Here is an 18,776-nt window from a genome sequence, read left to right as displayed (position 1 = left end):
AAAAAGCCATGAAGGACAGAATTATAAACATTCAAGATGGATTGATGGACGATATTACAGGAAAGATAGTTGTTAGAACATAACTCAAAATCACAAGTGGGTTTGAAAATAGAACATCTGCCAGAGATCATTGCCTATATGACTCTTCACTTAGGGTCAACTTTCGTCTGGCCCTCCAGATTCTCATCTTGACTTCCAGGGTTTGTTCCTCTACCTCTTCTTCCAATTTAAGGTTTTGTTTTGTTTTTCAGCTGATCTAATGGGAAAGTTCATGAAATGAGTATCTTCTTTCCATTTTGCAATACCTGGAAGCAGGTATGGACAACTCCATGCATGTTTTCTATCAATGAATTTTTCAGAAACACTGCATTATTAAGTAGCAAAGACAAAGTCTATTCATCATAGATCTTTCTTTTTTCCCCCAACCCTACAACATGAATGTGACAGTAAATTATCTTCTGGAATAATTGAGCCTTCAAACAAGCCTACTATAGAACATCTAGACCATCAAAACAAACTAACTAACTAACTAAAATTTTCAAGACTCTTAACTATAGAGAACAAACTGAGTGTTGCTGGAGGGGTGGTGGGTGGGAGATATATTGGTGATAGGTATTATGAAGGGCACTTGTTGTGACAAGCACTGGGTGTTACATGTAAGTGATGAATCATGAAATTCTACTCCTGAAACTAATATTACACTGCATGTTAACTAACTGGAATTTAAATAAAATCTTGAAACTAAAAAAAAAAAAAAAAAAAACTTAGAATCAACTCTCATTTTAGTTTAGGAAACTACTCTTAGATACGTGATTATACTTTTGTTCAGTGGGAACTTTTCAGAATTGTAACTCTCAGCATAAAGTTGACTTAATGCTATTAGAATTATACATTTATAATGTAAATAATATTAAAAGGATTTTTCATGTGAGATATCTTTAAGACCATTTTGTTACTAATTCCGCTTCATAAAAAAATGCAATCCTACTTCCTTAGGTATAAGGGTTAAGATGCAAAACAGGACCAACACTGGAGAAAGACCAATATAAGGAACTGCATTCTGGTTGTAGATCTATTCATTTCAATTAAAAGAGAAAAAGCATGTTTTTGATAATTTTATCAGATAGCTCAGACTTTTATTTTGCAAATGTGCAAACAACCAATTTACTGGGAGTTTTATTAAAGAGTTGTTCTTTTTTTCAGCTATAAATCACTCATCCTTGAAAGTTGGAGCTCATTTGAGTACTGATGACATTTCATTTGCAAATACTAACATGTAAATGACATTTTTCTCAAAATATCCTTTCTGGTGATATTCAATTTTCCTATTATCTTGTTCTTTAGAAGATTAGTGATATTTGAAGGTCACATTTTCAGGCCATGGTGCAGATCCTGGGATAAATTTGCATTTGGACTGGTGAACTGCTGCCTATGCAGATGATAAAAAGAGAGAAGCTTGATAGAAACATCTTCACAAACCTAAGAAAGATAAGGAAATGGAAAGGAAAATGTCAGATTGGCATTTACATCTTAATTTTGAATACTTTACTTATCCTTTTCTTCTCTTAAGCATGTCATTTTACATTTCTCATCATTATATCTCTAACACAAAAGGTATGAATCTGTTCTTCCACAATATCTATATGGACTCATTTTCCTTCTGAACACAATTTGTCTGTAAATATCCGTGTGGCATCTCAGAACTCCCACTCAGAAGACCTACTGTAATGTTCTCTTTTTGATTTGGAATATACCATTTCTAACAGAAAATTCTGAATTTTGAATATATTTAAGGATGTAAAGATTTTATAATAAAGAAAACATATAAAATATATTTCAGATTTTTTTTATCAACTAGAAAACCTTAAGAAATTATATCTTCCCATTATGGTTTTTAAAGTAACAAAAATATAAATTAAAAGTGCAATTTCCAACCATAGTACCAGAGTATTCACACATTGTTTATGAGATGTTAATAGATCAAGGTGTTTTTAAAATATTTTGATGATTTTTATGTATTTTACATAATTAACCCATGTGAAGCAAATTCTGATAGAATTGCTAGGAGAAATAGACAAATCCACTAATATAGTTGGAGCCTCCAAAACTTGTCTGTTAGTAATTGACAGATACGGTACAGTGAAAACCAATTAAGGACACCAGTGACCTGAACCATCAATTAACCTGATCTAGTTGACATTTCTACAATACTCCATCCAACGACAGTGGAATACAAATCCTTTTCAGGTTGTCATGGAATATTCACCAAGAAAGACCACATTCTTGGACATAAAACACACCTTAAAAACTATTTTAAAAAAATTAAAAATCAAAATATGTTCACAGATCTCAAGAGAATTGAACTAGAAATCTATAATGAAAGGATAGCTGGATATTCTCTGAATACTTCAACATTAAAAAAAATATTTCCAAATAACGCATAGATCCAAGAAGAAATTACAAGAGAAATTTGAAAAATATTTTCAATTAAATGAAAATGAAATGTTGGGATGCTGTGAAATCAGTTCTTAGAAGGAAATTTATAGTATTGAGTGCATATATTTAGAAAATAAGACAGTTCTAAAGTCAACAACTAAAGTTTCCTTCTTAAGAAGATAGAGGATGAAGAGAAAATTAAGCCTAAAGCAAGAGAAAAAGAAATAATAAAAATTAGAAAAGAAAACTAGTAAACCAAAAACAGGATACAACAGACAAAAATAAACAAAACTAAAAGTTGGTTCTTTGAAAAGATCAATAACATGGATAAACCTCTAACCATGCTAATCCAGAAAAGAGAGAGAAAGGACACAAAGTACCTATATCAGAAATGTTAGAGGGGTCATTACTGCTGAGTCTATGAACATTAAAATGATAATAAAGGAATATTATCAATAACTTTATGCCTACCAATTTGATAAATGAGATGAAAATGAACCAATTCTTTGAAAGATACAACTATTAAAACTCTCACTAGGATAAACAGACAACTGGAATGTCTACAGTACACAAGATGGTGTGGTATAAAATATAAAAAAAAATAGACACACAGATCTATGGACAGAATTGGGAGCTCAGTAATAGACCCACACAAACATCGTAGACTGTTTTTTCTTTTTTCTTTCTTTTTTTTTTTTTAAACAAAAGCACAGAGACAACTCAATGGAGAAAGGATCATCTTTTCAACAAATGGTGCTAGAATGTTGGAAATTAGTATGTGAAAATTGAATCTAAATGTAGACTATACACCTTACACAAAAATTAACTCAAAATTGTAGATCTAAGTTCAAAATGCATAACGATAGAACCTCCAGAAAAAAACATGGATAAAATCTACATTACCTAGGCTTTTGGTGATGAGTTTTTAGATACTACACAAAAAAACACAATCCATAAAAGAAAAAACACATGTTGGACTTATTAAATTTGGAAACTTCTGTGAAAGATACTAATTGGAGAATGAATAGTCAAGCCAGAGACAGAGAAAAAGCATTTGCAAAATATATCTGAAAGGACTTGCATTCAAAAATATACAAAAAAATTGTAGAATAAGAAAAAATAAACAAAGAACATAGACAAAGGTTTGAACAGACACTTCATCTGAAAAAATATGCAGGTGAAAAATAATAATATGATACAATTATTATCATTTGTCAGTAAGGAATGGAAATTAAAGCAACAAGATATGACTCCACACCTATTAGAATGTCTAAAATCCAAGACCTGATAGTACTGATTGCCGATCGTGCTGAGAAGCACCACTTATGTCACGCTAGTGGGAGTGCGAAATGGTACCGCCACCTTGGAAGACAGTTGGAGGTTTCTTATAATGTTAACATGGTTATCTTATGATCTACTAATCATCCTTCTAGGTATTTACTCAACTTCTATGACAATTTATCTCCACATAAAATCTTGCACAAAAAATCTATAGCAGCTTTATTCGTAATTGCCAAAAATGGGAAACAATGAAGTTGCCCTTCAGTAAGTGAGTATATAAATAACTCATGATACATTCATACAATGAAATACTATTCAGTAATAAAAAGAATGAGCTATCAAGCCAGGCAACAATATGGATGAATCTTAATGCATGTTGCCAAATGAAAGAAGCCAGTCAGAAAAGGCTACATACGAATATGATTCAATTTCCATGACATTTTGGGAAAGGTAAAACCCTGTAGATGTTAAATAGATCAGTGGTTCTACGGGGTTCTGTGGCAATAGTGTTGAATAAGTAAAGCAGAATGGTTCTGTTTTTTAAAACTGCAAAGTCATTCTGAATGGTACTGTAGTAGTTCACAGCACCAGGCATGTGTCAAAACCCATAGAACTTTATGGCATGAGGTGGACCTAAACATATGCAATTTTTTTAAAAAAAATAGGCAACTAGGGGGTCAATAAATGAAATAACCTTCTTGAAGGAGATGTGGGGGGAAAGCATTGACCTAAGTAACGCTGACAATGAGTGGAGACTCTAAGACTAAAGACGGATCTCTATATAAACATTGTACTCTAGTTGATGAAGCCACTCCCAGTGGATGAACATGTTAACCATTTGTGAAACCACCGTGTACGTATACGTTATGTATATTGCCACTGCACATTAAGTAAATGAATAGGGGATGTCGGCAGCTAGGTTTTGACGCTGATGTTGGGAGATTGTAGACAAGCAAAGAGAGAAGGCTAGAATGATCCATACGGTTATGGGGTAAAAGTTGGAGACATCAGGATGAAATCATGTCTTGGCTTAAAATAGGTGGTAACATATAGAAACATATATATATATATATATATATATATATATATATATATATACACACACACACACAATATACATGCATATAATTCCTTGCTCTGTCAGCTAAAGAGGGCCTAGAAGAAATGATACCTCATTAGCAACAAGGAATCCTAACCACCACACACCTGAAGTGTGCCTACACATAGTGACTCACTTTCAAAAAGTATGATATGGCAAGGGGAATAAAGAATAACTTTATCATGGGAACACTTGACAAACACCACCTCAGCCAGGTGCTCAAGGTCACCATCAACAGTGATAGGTCATGTTGACGTGTGTACTCTTGAGGTAATGTGGTAAGAGTGGAACTTCACCTCTGTGGTCTTCCTCCTAAAAACCTGTAAGCCCAACCTAATAATGAGACTACTGAGGGAAATTCTACAGAATATATAACAGTCCTTCTCAAAATCGTTAAGATAATGATAGAAAAAAAAAAAGCCCTGGAATTAATGTTGATTATATTTTAAACTAATCAGTTTCCCTTACTTAAAAATTCTAATTTGATTGTGAAACTTTTATTACGAACATTTATTGAGAAACACCAGAACTGAATTTCACGGTATTTTAATTTTACACATTTTATATTTTATAACACAGACAGTTCAAATAATATTTTGTATATACTCATATTTTTAGTTAAGAAATAAACACCACTTAAGTTTGTTGTTGCTCTTGGATTTAAATTATGCACAAAAAGATAATACTGATTTAACAAAGGATACTTTCTTCAGGCATATAATATTCTACCATTTTTACAAAATTGGTATATAATTTCTGTGCACTTTCTTATCTGTAATTGTGGACTTGATCAAATAGTGAAAAAATGTAAGCTGTAATAGTATATAAAATCAATTTTTATATAAGCTAAAAATTCAACTTTTGCATCTATGAAACTTTTTCTCTGATTTAATTATCTTTTCAAATACTTGAAAAACTATCAAAGTAGCACATGTAAGTAATTTAAAAGTGAAAGAGTACTTCAGTTCATAATGAAAAACAGCTGTTCAATGTCACTTTATTCCTAAGACCAGTTCCTTAGAAGTAAACAGTTTCAAATCTTCTAGCTGTTCATTCTAGAATTTCTATCCATAAAATACATACAATGGTATTTTTGATCCATAAATTTACACTTTATCAATTTTTGCATTATGCCAATGTTGTATGCTGTTGACCATGCACTGTCTTGTGATGTTTGCATCCTTTGTCATTTTTGTGTGTTCTTCATGGATTTGAGACCTACTTATTTTAATTTGCTTAGTTGTATTTTTAATTAGAACCATACTATTTATTTTGGTAACCTCCCAAACAATTGCTCAGTAGTGGAATTTATCAGATAATTGATCAGTTTCATTTCAGATAGTTTTCTAACCTCTTGCTCAGATTTGATTTGCTCCATAGCCATGAGATCCTGGAATTTTCTTTCACTATTATCCTAAGAATTATTCATCTTTTTTGTTTCCAGTGCCTGTATGTTGGATATCATACATTTTTCTCTTCCTTGTTTTGTTCCATTATTTGGTGGAACCTGTTATCAGGAAAAGGTACATAAGAGGAAAACTTTTGTAGACTGTCCATTATGAGGGCTTCAGAGGGGAGGGGGCTGGGGAATGGGCTAGCCCGGTGATAGGTATGAAGGAGGGCACGTATTGCAGGGAGCACTGGGTGTTATACGCAATCAGTGAAACATGGAACATTACATCAAAAACTAAGGATGTACTGCATGGTGACTAACATAACATAATAAAAAATTAGAAAAAAAAATAGTCTTTTTATGCTTGTTGAGGTGTTTGGCTCGTAATAGGGTCTAGGTTGGAAACCAGGCTTCCTCTAAATTCTGACGGCATTTGTACTGAGCAGCGTAATGCCATTCTGGTACCTGATTTCTGTGTAACATTTGCTTTGTTCACCCATTTTTCTGACTCTTTGGATATTTCATGATGGTGTGATTTGATAATTTTCTCTTCCATGGGATTTCCATCAATCTCTTTTCATCTCATAACCACCTTTTTCTGAGGAAATAAGCATCTCTGCTTTTTAAATCGAGGCGGTTCTGCGGCATAAATAGGCTTGCTGCTGGTTACTATTCCCTTGCACAGTCGTTGGGAATTCTCTTTGCTCTGTTGGGTTAAAAACCTCACCAGCTTTTTATTGCTCCCAAATTAGTGATGTATCTTTTCCTTTAGAATTTGTCCCCTTTTTCTCTTTGTCCTTGTACAATCATAACTTTCTCTCATTTAAATGGCCTTAATAAAGGAGAAGACATGAATGGATGCCTTCAACCTGCCACATTTAACTGCAAGTTTATTCAACCACTTTTAAATTTACCTTATTAACATAACAATTACGAGTCGTTCAATTATTTTTTCATATCTCCTGTTAATTTGGTAGTATTTTTCTGTTTTCCCTTTCACCTTTATTTAAACAAATAAATTAGCTCCAAAATGCAGCTATTTAACAGTTGTTTTTCTCAGAGACTTTTTTTCCTTATTTCTTCTGAGTTCCTAGATGAGTTTTGATTATTTTTCAGTAGGATTTACCTTCATCTGTGTTTCTTGTCTGGATATTGTAGTTGTCAATATATCATCACTGAATTAAATTATTATATTACATTTATTAAATAAAGTGTATCTATCATATTTATTTATTTATTTATTGAAGTATTATAAGCAGTATTTCTCTTAGTGATCACATGAAACACTTCAGATTAGTTAAATAATTTACTGAGTGAGGACAACAAAATTTGAGAAGTACATCTGTACTCCTATCTTGGCTCCACTTCTTACCGGCTGGTGCAAGACCTCTAAACATTCTAAATTTTGGGCTCCTCATTTTTAAAACAAAGATAATAATAATTTCTTCCATCCAGGGTTTGATAAAGATCAAATGGCATAGTATATGGCACCCTCCCTCACATGTGGAAATATCACATAATCATTACTGTTACTATATTACAGTTTTGTGACAAGAATCTAACTGGGTGCTGGTGATAAAACAGTTACAATCAACGCCTTAATAGTATTATTTCTTCATTCTCCATTTCAAAGTAGAAAATGATATTTAATTAGCATCTGTAATAATATAAAATGTGATTAATCCTAGGCTGGGGATGGTGATAGATGCGTGTGGTTTGCATAGAGACTGATTTGGAATTGAGTCTTAGTTCTGCTATTGTCTGGCTATCAATTTTAGCAAGTTATTTAACTTGTCAAAGCCTCAGTTTCTGTAAATGTAAAATGCTTACTTTTTTTTTTTTTAGTTTTTTAAATAAAGTATAGTTGACACACAATGTTACATTAGCTTCATGTGTATAACATAGGGATTTGACATCTCTATACATTACGGTACGTTCACCATTAGCGTAGCTGCCATTTGTCACCGTACAATGCTGTTATAATACCGTTGACTGTATTCTCTATGCTGTACCTTTCATCCCGTGATTCAGGCATTCCATGACTGCAAGCCTGTACCTCCCACTCCTCTTCACCTGCTTTGCCCGTCCCCCCACCCCTCCCTTCCAGCAACAGTTTATCATCTGTATTTATGGATCTGTTTCTGCTTTTGTTTGTTCATTTGTTTTGCTTTTTTAGATTCCACATATACATGAAGTCAGTCATATGTTATTTGTCTCTCTCTGTTTGACTTATTTCACTTAGCATAATTTTAATAACACTCTCCTCATGAGGTTGTCATGATGATCTTGTGAGAAAATGGCCATAAAAGGAATAATACTGTATATTTCACAAAGTACATAATACATGTAAGTATAATAATGTTAATATTTATTTCCATAACTAAATGCAAAATTTTAATTAGTTAATGCTGTATATATGAATCATGATTTGCCATTTGAGGATTATACATGTAGAAATATGTTTTGTACACAAACTGAAAAATATAGCAAATTTAAATGTTTGTTATAATTATATCTGGTTTTAAAATCACATCTTCTGAAAGCTGTCTTTTTGGGGTACTGTTTCAAATAACATGGAGGGATTCTATTTTTAGCCACCAATTCAAGAGTTTTATCTTGTACCTCTGAGGAGAAAACTGTTTAGCAATTTTAGTAAGATTCTGTTGTATTTTCTTTTTCCTTTGTCTGAGATATGGATTTTAGTTTTTTCCTGATAAGAAATGTAGATATTCTCCACTTTGCTCCTTTTTACCCCATGTCTCCTGACTATGGATGTCCGAATTAGTCTCCAGGAACATACAATGAAGTTGGTGTGAACCATTCTTTATTGCTATGACTCTCAACAATCTATTTTTACTATTTAATTTCTGAGTGAAAGCAAGTGTCACTTCTACAAAATGAATGATGTGAAATTATTACTTTTATCATCTCTTTCTCTGCAAGTAAACGCATCCAACATTTATGCTTAGTTTTCTATATGATATCAACACAAAAAAGTAAGTGAATTTAGTTTGTTAAAGAAACTTAATCAAATTAATTATATCACATTTTGAAGACCAGATACTGTTAATTAAAATTTTCATTTTTATAGCATATTTTTGTGGCGTGACATAGAAATATAATAGGAACAATCATAGTCTTTATTTATTGGACATTTTTATTGAACGTTACAACAGAAGAAACTATCTTTGAAAATGCAAGCTATCATTATTTTCCGTGTCTATAACATTATATGATTTAGTTGTGAGGATTCTACCAAATAACCTAGAACTTAATCAAATGAGACTTTTAAGGTGTGATAAAAACTTGAGTATTTAAAAAAATATTCTAAGTTTGGACCATTTCCCATCTAGAGAACTAATTTATATTAGTTCATATAATAAAAAGGAACACAAAAATAAAAATAATGCTCACTGGGGTAGGAGTCAGAGACATCTTCACCCGTAATAGACAGGAATTTGTAAGCAAACATATGCACAAGGAGGAATGTAAAAGAAGAGTAATGGAGAAAAGAATAAGTAATATATAAATTCTCAGAAGGATGATGGAAGAGTATGAAAAACTTTTACAAGTTTCCCTTTATACTGCCTTTAATATTTTTGACACAGCTAAAGTTTTGTCAAGTTTTGGCAAGTAGTGAGTTTACCAAATAGCAAGTAAGGGTTATCTAAACTATATTTCTAAGTTGGAACTTTTAAAAAGTTGCAGCATTAAAAGTAATTACTATATGCAAAAATCAATGAAGTAAATTTAAAGATCACCAGCTGAACTCTTATTTTACATATAAGCAAACAGACCATCAGGGTTAATTGAAGTCATGGAGATAATCCTGTGAGTTACTGGTTGATCTGGGGATGGAACCCATGTGTTTGAGTTCCTCTGTCTTCACATTACTCCATTGTCACACTAAAGTAAAATATTTCCACTCATCTGTTTAAACAAATGGTTAAAAGCTCTTTCCTTCTTCAAGCAATTGCCTTCAACTACAGCAAAACTTATTCAAGAGTCACCTGTATCAGTTGTCTCCCAACTAGGGTAAAAAAAGCCTGGAGAGTGTGCAAGACTAGTCATTGCACTGCAAGCAAACATGTAGAATTTCCAGTTCTATTTGCTGTTATCATAGACAACAAAGAATTACACTTCCCAATGTATTTCAAACGTCGCAGTCACACATGCTGGGTGGCAATTCCTCTGTTTGCTCAGAGAATCATAGTTTGCTCCTGTTTCCTGCCCCTTACAAAATTGGCCCAGTTTGGATGATAGGTTATATGATCCATGTAAAATTTGTGTATATATGTATACATAAAAATACTCTGATGGGAGTTGGACAACCTGGAAGTGTCCACTCAATCACTGTTTCTCATTTGATCATATCAGTGCATTTTAACACATTATTATTAACTAAGCATAACAAAGATGGCAAGTGCCTGAAAAATATTACTGCAAAAAAATCTGTAAATCAATGTTTGTAACAATAATGTAAGCATGAAGAAACAATCAGAAAGTGGTGGAAGAGGGACTCTCAACTACATATGTTCATGTAGTTCTACAGCTGTTTGTCAGCTTTCACGATTTGTCGTAATTCATTTCATTATATAATGAAAGCTGAAAAGAAATCAAATATAGAAATTATTAAGAAGACTTCTTGAAATATGAAATTACATCCATTATCATTAATTTGAATCTTGCTCTAGAAATCTATATTAACTATTTGATTTATAAACATCCTGACTAGCAAGATATTTAAAACGAAGAAACCAAAAAGTAAAGGCATCACTTCCAATTGTTTCACAGCAATGCTTAGCAAGTCAATGTATAATCCAAGTATTTACAAAGTATCAATAAATATCACTAATTTCATTGAGCTTTAGAATAAAAATGATAGTAGTTAGCATTTTTTGAACACTTGCTATGTCCCAGGGAATGTTTGAATACCTAACGTATATGGATTCATTTGGTCTTTGAAACAAGTCTGTAGGGGAAGTATGGCTATTATTTATCCTTTAATTGATGATAAACTGAATTACAAAGAATTCTTTTTTTAGAGATGTTGTTTATTTATGAGAGAAAGAAAGAGTGAGAGAGAACCTGGGAAGAGGAGCGGAGGGACAGGGACAAGCAGACTTGGCACTGAGTGTGGAGCCTGACGTGGGGCTCCATTGCAGGACCCCGAGATCATGACCTGAGCCGAAACCAAGAGTCAGATACTCAACTGACTGAGCTACCCAGGTGCCTTTGAATTACAAAGATTTTTCAAAGTTTTCCCCAGGTCACAGCTATTATTTGTCAGAAGCGATCTGGGAGATTTTTAAAAATTATATTACTGGAGTAGTATATTGATATAATCCATATAAAACCACTTATAAATGTAAAACATTTTAGATTGACTCTGTTTTTTGGTCTGTGGAAATGAAAAACAAGAACAACCATCTCTATTCTTGGAGTTTAATCTACAGATTTATTTGTGGAAATAAGAAATGATAATATATGTTTATTCATTGTAGCATTATTTGTAATGGCAACACTTGAAATTAAACCAAATGTCCATCATTTGAGGATTAGTTAAACAAATTACAGCAAAAGGTAAAAAAGACAGACATGCAAAAGAACTAGGACATCTTCTACATATAGGTATATTGTTAAGTAATGAAAAGATACAAAATGATGTGTATAATAGACTGACTCCTTTGTAAAATGATAGGAAACGATCTATATTTATATTTGTATATACATTCATAAAGACACTCTGGAAATAAATAAAAGGGAAGGGAGGAACTAATAACTGTTTACTCTGGGCAGTATTAAGGAACCAGCTGGCTGCATGGGAGACAGGAATGGGAGAGAGATTTTCACTTTATATCTTGGGGTTATTAACTATGGTCTCATATTGCCTATTCAAAATTAAGTTAGCTGAAAAATTAAAATGCTATGAAAACTATTGTATCACAATTGATCGTACTGGCAAAGACAGGCCAAAAATTTCAGAAAATAATTTGCCATAGTAGGAAATTAAGAATGAGAGAAATAGGATATACACAACCTTTTTCCTGTTCTAGCTTCAATGTCGGGGCCACCGAAGGGAAAGTAGGGGAATGGGACGTGTTTTGTCATGAAGCGACAAAGATTATTGAGCTGGCAGCAGTGCATGGACTCTAAGACAGTGAAATGCCCACCCTCCATTTCCAGGAATGAACATGAGGAGATTTGTCATTCTCCATAAAGCATGAATGCATTCATCATTTTCCATGGAGCAGGATTACAAACCCAGGTTCTAGTTAGACGATCCTAGATGATCTTCAGACTATTATGCTCTCTTCTTTAGAATAATCCCTACTTCTTCAACAAAGTCTATATATGAATATCTTATTAATACCTTCCATTTATATATTATTCCCAAGTTGATTATTCTTTCTCAGCAGAAACAAAATTACCCTTGCCTCTGAACTTCAGAATTTTTGACTCCTCAGAATTATCTTTTTTCATCCCCCAAAGTCATCAAGCAAGTAAACCTTGCTGTTTTTTGTTCCTTTTTTCCAGCTCACTTTCTTCCCACTAAATTCTATTTTAGATACTCTTATTACAGCATATAAAGAGTACAATCTCTTCTCAAAATTTTCTCTCTTTTTTTTAACATGTCATTCAAAAAAGAATTCCCAATAGTTCTAACCTCTTATGAGGCTTAACGATGAACCTATGTCATATTATTGATTCAGTGTGATGGCAGTACTGTGCTCACATATCAGATAAACCAAAGTTATAGAAAAATTATCTCTGTTCTCTGGTCTTATCTATGTTATTTTATGCTCAACTGACCATGTATTATTTTCAAATAAGTAAACATAAAATATTACTATCTTCAATAGAATTTTCCAAGTACAATAGAAAAAATAAATTAAGAACAGGTATTTTGGAACAAAGATAAATTGAGTAGAGGAATGTCAGTTGTTAACTTTAAATTGGGTCCTGAAGGCCAATGATTCCGAAGTAAAGGAGAAACTGAGAAACCATTGTATACTCATAGTAAAAACTTCCAATATCCCTATCCTCAGAGTCCAGGTTGTCTGCCTTATAGGTCTCATTAACAAGGTCCTTTGGTCCTCTAGTAACTAAATTTCCTTAGGTGATAACCAAGAAAATATCCTCTTTGTGCCAATTCCTGGTGCTACAATGCAGTGTATTACCAAAGCATATTAAATACGACAGAAATATGCAATGTGCACGTTACATATCTCAGCACCATTTAATTTCACATTTGCCTTTACTATACTACAAAAATAATAAAAAAAAATCTTGAAAGTAGAAATTGGATATTGTTAACAAAAGAAAATAACAGTTTGAAAACACGCTCTCTCTTTTTAAGTTCATTTATATTGGGAAAATGAGGATTACTCTAAAATTAACCAAAAATAGTCATATTCGTTAACCCAAAATAGTCCTGTCTGTTAGATAGTATAACTTCAGTATGACCAAAGTGACATTTAGTGTTAATATGGAGCAAAATGAATTGCAAATGAGTTTCAGAATTGAAACTATGTCCCATTGTTTCTGGCACATTAAGGTTTACCTTGTCAGTGTTCATTAGAAAGGAAGCTTATATCAACTCTGAAAATAATTATAGATTTCAGAGAGCATGTTATTATATTTCTGAAAATATTCCAAAATGAATGCAAGTAGTGAGTCTCCCAATAATTAGAATGGAAAGGGGGCATTACCATTGTAAAAGAGTCCTCACACACTGGTTGAGAATCCATTGTTAAGTGCAGACAAACTCTATGTTAATGGAAAGCATTTAAAACTTATTTTCTTCTAATGTGCCTTTGAAATTATAATAATGTACCAGAAGTATTCATTGTACAAATCAGCTATAATTTAAATTTATTTTTTTTAAAGATTTTATTTATTTATTCGACAGAGATAGAGACAGCCAGCGAGAGAGGGAACACAAGCAGGGGGAGTGGGAGAGGAAGAAGCAGGCTCATAGCGGAGGAGCCTGATGTGGGCTCGATCCCATAACGCCGGGATCACGCCCTGAGCCAAAGGCAGATGCTTAACCGCTGTGCCACCCAGGCGCCCCTAAATTTAACTTTAATTTTCTCTAAGGCACTAGTTTATGGCCTGATTGAAAATCTGGACAGATTCCATGAAGTCTTTGCTGTCCCTTAGGTCATGAAATGTCCTTAAGTATAAGGTAGTACTGGTTCAAAAAATTCAGATACTTAACTTCATTAGTAATCAAATCTTGAAAATTCACTTAAATCACTCTTTTTTTCTCTCAATTTTATAGATAACTGAAATGGCAAAAGGGCATCTTCTCAATTTCCTTGCATGGGTTTCTATCTGTTCTTCTTTATCTTATCAACTGTGGAGGAAGGAATGGAGGAGGACTGACAGCAGGAAAGGCCTTATTTGACCAGCACCATCCAAAATGGCACTGGCTCGCTCACCTAGCACTTGGCAGCTGTCTAAACTGCTGCTGCTTTTCATGAGGAACTTCATGGCCTCTTGAAAAGATTTCTTCTTACACAGCATGTTTTACCTGCAAGTCCTTCTTCTGGTGTAGACGACTGGATCTTCTTTAGCTGGGTATTTATAGCTTTGTTCTTAGGTTCTGGAAATCCAGAGCTTTCCCCCCAACATGAGTGGGTTTCCCGCTAGCAGTGAAGAATAGCATGCTTGCGTGCCGTTGCATGCAGATCATGTATAGATATTGGGAAATACTCAAACTTGCTGCAACAAATTCCAGAAGCCCCAACATAGCACTGTCTGTGCTCACCATCAAAGGGTCCAGTCAGGCAGTCTCTGGCCTTTTCTGCTTTCCTGGTGAGTCAGATTGTTCACCGTGTCCATAAAATTGTGAGGCCATATATTAAACTTTCCAATGGTTCTACTAAATCCCACTGAAGCCCCTTTTCATAGGCTGGTGAGAGGAAAAGTATTTCCTATGTTACCCCTGAGAGTGGAGGGGGTGAGCAGTGGGACTAAAAACTCACCTACTGTCCCCAGAACCTTCTCCTAACCTTCAGTTCTATTCATATTTTCTTCAAACCTATTGTATAGGCTGAGGGCGGTCAGCAAAATGTCACACAGCTAGTTGTCTTTCATCTCTTTTTCTAAGTCTTGCATGATGGCCTCCCTTTCAATTGTGGTATTTGTTGTCATGGAGCCTAAACTTAAAATGTGGCAATCATTGCTCCATTTTTATATCCTGCTAACCTTGCTAAGCTTAGGGCCATGCAAATCGAACACACAGAGCTCTGATTTTGGTTCGTGACTATAATTGTACTGGAGAAACTTGAAAAGACAGTGTGTTCCACCATAACTCCAGACACTGCTGACATGTTTTATGGAAATGTCGGGGTAATAGGTTTTTATCTGCTAGTTATAAATTGATTGTAAAATATTTTAATATATAAATAAATACTTAAGTACTATAAGATAAATAGACACATAAAATGAAAGAACACATTTTTACTTTTGTAATCGGGAAGGTATTATAAGGAAATAAGATAATGTGGCTTTTGAAGATTTCATCTGAAATCCACTCAAAATTGCTTAATGGGAGTTAGATTGTCCACCCCTCACAGACACTAAGCTAAGTGTTGTCCTGAACACAAATGAAAGACTGGCTTTCTGCCTGTCTTTCTTCTTGACTAACACTGATGGACGATAAACAGTCGGCATCTGCCTGCTCTTCTACAGAACGTTATGTTACCATCAGGTTTGAGTCACAGTTACTTGGAGGTTATTATCATTGTTTCCAAGCTTAGCTAAAGATCCCTGACAGCACCAGTAGCTCAAACTTTTTTTTTTTTTTGAGGTTTTACTTACTTATTTGTGAGAGAGGGAGAGTGAGAGAGAGCAGGAGTAGGAGGAGAGGGAGAAGCAGGCACCTGGCTGAGCGGGGAGCCCGAGGTGGGGCTCGATCCCAGGACCCCGGGATCAGGACCTGAGCAGAAGGCAGACACTCAACCAACTGAGCCACCCATGCGCCCCATAGCTCCAACATTTTTGAAGTTCTTATATGACATGGAGGATTAATGTCGGTAAGGATAATGCTTTAAAAGTACCTTACTGATTGGTAGTTAGACATTTTCAGAAAGTTAGAAGTAATATAATGAAAATCATTTGGGCAGACAGTAGCTTGAATGCCAGATTCAGGATTTCAGTGGAATGCAAATCAACCAAGCCTGAAGCTTCACTGTTAGAATCATTTCTACCTGGGGAAAACTCACTCTTCTGAAAAATAAAGAGAATAGAATAGAATCTTCTTCCTCTTCTCACTTTATGTTGACCCTCCTTATAGCTCAGCCCAGAATTTTTTATCTTTTGTACATCTCTTTTTATGAATGTAAGCACATTCATGTTTTCCCTAAACCTAACACATCCATTCCTAAACTTCATCTATGCATAACAAATCATGACCACATATATGTCGCGGAGCTTAATATACAAGAGAGCAAGATCCTGCCCTTTGACCAGTTTGGTCACTTCCACAATTTATGAGATAGATAATCTTGGATGGGGTACTTAACCTCTATCAGACTCAGTTTCTTCAGCCGTAAAATATGAAAGTGATTATAGCCTTTATTTGCTTTGTTAATGAGATACTGTAGGTGAAGTCCCTAATACAGTTTTAACACATATTAGGGATTCAATAAATACCAATGGCTTTTCTTCTGCGCTCCATAAATAAAACAGTATTCCAGAGAAGAGAGAGAGAACTTCCATCTCAAGAATCAAGGCATGTTTGATGGAGAAGGTGTCACTTACTCTGAAGCTTGAAGCATTAGTACAAGTTGGACTTGTGAATAGGTAGGAAAAGAAGCTCTCAGAAAGGAAGTGGCATGAGCAAAGGGGCAAACTTAATGTCTTGGAAGTGAAAAGTATGTACGTAGTATTACCCATATTTCAATTTGTAAAAAGCGTAATATACATTAAATCAGCAGTAGAGAAAATAACGAGAGGGCGCTGTTTAGGGTATTGAAATCTTCACTAAGGAATTTAAAACTAAAGTTATAAAGAACAAGGGGGAATGAAGCACGAGAGACTGTGGACTCTGAGAAACAAACTGAGGGCTTCAGAGGGGAGGGGGGTGGGGGAATGGGATAGACCGGTGATGGGTAGTAAGGAGGGCACGTATTGCATGGTGCACTGGGTGTTATACGCAACTAATGAATCATGGAACTTTACATCAAAAACCAGGGATGTACTGTATGGTGACTAACATAATATAATAAAAAATATTATTATAAAAAATAAATAAAATAAAGTTATAAAGAACAGTAGCTGTTGAGGATTTTTGTATGGTGTGCTCAGATGTGTGTTCATGAAGAAAAATCTAGCAATAGTGTATTTAGAGTGTATTTAAAGTAGCTGAGAAGGATGGGTTTGGAAAGCTCTGGTGGAAATGAGGAGCGGTGGCTACTAGAGCTACGGTTCCATCAGGAATCTCACCTGCCCACCAGCAAAACTAATGGCGTTGCTATGCATACATGGAAATTTAATACTGAATCCCCACTTTGTGTTCTGCCCGGGCAATGTTTACTTTCCTTTTAAATATTACGTTTAATAATATATTGTGAGTCATTTAATTATTCCAATTCTGATTTGAATTCGTCATCGATACCAAATCTTGCTGCCCCAGCTGTGGTTCCTCCCTCATTCGGTTATGCCAGAAGCTAATCATTTGCCTCAGCCATATATGTCTACTTATATGGGTACCATTTATTCATGTCTTCCACATTCTTATCCTATTAATTGCCAAGTCCTTTTGTTTCTGCCACCTGTGTATGTCTTAGAGTTATCTACAAGTGAAAAATGCAAGACTGGCCTCTGATTTTTTCATATGTAACATCAGAAACTAGAAGATAGTCAAATATCATCAATAGATTTCTGACCAAAAAAACCTGTGCCCTGAGATATCATTTAACAAACTGATTGAAAGAATTCTAGGAAATTATTTTCCACTTATCCCATCAAAAGAAAATATTTGAGAAAATTATTTAATGTAATATTAATCAGCCAGAACAGAGAATTCAAATGAGAAAGGCATTCAAGATGGAGAAAGGAGTAGAAAGAAATTGTAGAAAGTTCATTAGAACGCAGACTCCATAAGGGTAAGCGTATTTGTTTTGGTTGTGGCTGCAGCCCAGTGCCTAGTCCCAGCCCAGTCACGACGATGAGCATTCCGTGATTATCTGATAGATGACTAGATGAATAGATGACTAATTATGTATTGTGTATCTCCTTTGGTGTATATAACATGTAATTGCGTATAAATGGAGGATACTAGATTTTCTGCTACCATGATGGATAATGTAGAAAAATTTCTACTATAGAATAGATAAAATATCAGAAAACCTTATGCCTTAGAGTTAGATAAAGTATTAATAAATATGTTCTTAAATTCTGTCTAACAAGTGAGAAGAGGGGAGGGAGGTGTGAAATGGAGATCACTTGAATGGTTTCTTCTTATTAGGATGTGAGGGAAACAGTAAGAGGAATTAGTATTAGATAAAACAAAAAGCTGGCATCTCGTTTTGATGTAAAATAGAGTAAGGTATGTTT

The 18,776-nt window shown here is 34.2% G+C and overlaps 2 long non-coding RNA genes across 2 annotated transcripts in view; one reads left to right on the top strand and one right to left on the bottom strand.

The window, feature by feature from the left end:
- Positions 1-18,776, top strand: part of LOC103657424 — a 102,148-nt gene that overhangs the window by 78,290 nt on the left and 5,082 nt on the right. The gene's annotated exons all lie outside the window — the stretch shown is intronic.
- Positions 1,120-18,776, bottom strand: part of LOC121105723 — a 340,480-nt gene continuing 322,823 nt past the window's right edge. The window contains exon 4 of the long non-coding RNA XR_005838361.1: positions 1,120-1,479. This is a non-coding gene — a long non-coding RNA (uncharacterized LOC121105723). The remainder of the gene's footprint in view (positions 1,480-18,776) is intronic.

This window comes from Ursus maritimus, unplaced genomic scaffold (assembly GCF_017311325.1).
Source record: "Ursus maritimus isolate PB19 unplaced genomic scaffold, ASM1731132v1 scaffold_29, whole genome shotgun sequence".
Taxonomy (NCBI): domain Eukaryota; kingdom Metazoa; phylum Chordata; class Mammalia; order Carnivora; family Ursidae; genus Ursus; species Ursus maritimus.
The sequence above is the reverse complement of the archived record's forward strand: the minus strand, read 5'-3'. Positions and strand labels throughout refer to the sequence as shown.